This window comes from Aplysia californica, unplaced genomic scaffold (assembly GCF_000002075.1).
Source record: "Aplysia californica isolate F4 #8 unplaced genomic scaffold, AplCal3.0 scaffold00122, whole genome shotgun sequence".
Classification (NCBI taxonomy): domain Eukaryota; kingdom Metazoa; phylum Mollusca; class Gastropoda; order Aplysiida; family Aplysiidae; genus Aplysia; species Aplysia californica.
The window spans coordinates 501,674-503,299 of NW_004797392.1; positions in this window are offsets into that span (position 1 = coordinate 501,674).

Below are 1,626 nucleotides of genomic sequence, written 5' to 3' on the forward strand. Positions count from 1 at the left end.
AATAATAATATTGATAATAATAATAAATGGCATTTATTTAGCGCTCAACTCCGATTAAAGTGCACAGGCTCTGAGCGCTTTATAATAAAATACAATAGCCACAGTAACATAAAACGTTATGTTCTGTCGAAAAGAAAATCACTCCAAATATTCATCTTTTTAATAAAAAAAAAAAACAGAAATGACTTCAGCTGACATTTGAATGAATCAAAAGATTTGATCCCCCTTAATTAAAGTGCTAGGCAAAGCATTCCAGATCTTGGGACCTTCTCTTCCCAGGAGCTGCTCACTATTGGTGGGTTAGAAAATCCATTGATTGGTTAACAATACAGCTAAAATCAATCACTATTTCAGTGTCTGTCCTACTACATATTATTATGTACTACGTCACCGTAAAGAAAGAAATTTTGGCCTGCCCTGGGTTCCTTCTAATTGCGATAGAAACTGTTGGGGGTTTTTTTGGAGCATTCGAATGAGGCGTCGTAAGTCTCATCCAAAATGGTAGGCAGGTACGCAGAACACGTGGGTTCGATTCTTGTGTGGGCTGGGGGGGGGGAGGGGTTAACGAGCATCTCCGTCTGTCTGCTTGGACGTTGTACCCTTCTTAAAGGAGGCCTCTCGTGGTCTAGAGGTACGGTGTTCGCCTCTCATTCAATAGGTGTTGGGTTCGAAACCTGGAAGCGACGGGACATTTTCTTCTCTAAAATGTTATCCTTTCACCTCCTTTCCTACTCTCAAACCATGTTCTGTCGTCTGCTCTGGTCTCCACCTTCTTCCCCTTCCCTCTCCCCCTTTGCCCCCTGTTCTGGGTTCCTGACTTTTTCTGCAGCCTTTCTACTGCTACTCCTTGGCTTCTTACTGCTGTCTTTTAGCCAAACCCATGGCCTTAGGATATGTAAGATCTCACACCTAGCCTTCAGGGATAAGGGCGAAAAAATCTCGTTGGTCCAGTATGCAAGTTGAACACATTAAAGATCCAAACGGCATTATTATGCAATTGCGAACACCGTAAAACACTTACCAGAAAAAGACCCTCTTATTCTGGGTTCGCCATGACAAGCAAAGTAGAAACAATACGTTTCTTAAAGGAACTAAATTGCGTCGCTGTGGGCGTAAAACATCTACGCTTACATTTTGCATTCCGTGGTTTCTTACAAGTGGATGATTGGAGGGTGCTCTGGTGTGGTTTACTCCTTTATTTCTCTATCAAACATCTGTCGTCGTTATCTCTTCTCCACTTTACTTGTGTTTGTTACGCCTCTAATCCTCAGCATTTTTGTAACCTAATTGTGTTGCATAAGCTGTAAAACCTTTACTAAAACTACTAAATCTTACCAAGTCGTAAATTTTGCTAGTCGTAAGCCTATTCTCTGCTTTGTCAAAGAAAGTTTAATTTAAAACGCTAGCATTTTCAGCATAAAAAAACAGGTTCAAGTTACAAGCATGTATTGTCCAACATAAATTTTAAGAAAACAATGAAGACTTAGGATACAGTAGCACTGGCGCTCTTATGACCTTATGCATGTGCGAGCGCCGTAAAACCTCTACTAAAAAAATACAGTTGCAGTACAGGAATAATATATTTCTGTTAAATGAGGAACACAAACACACACACACACACACACA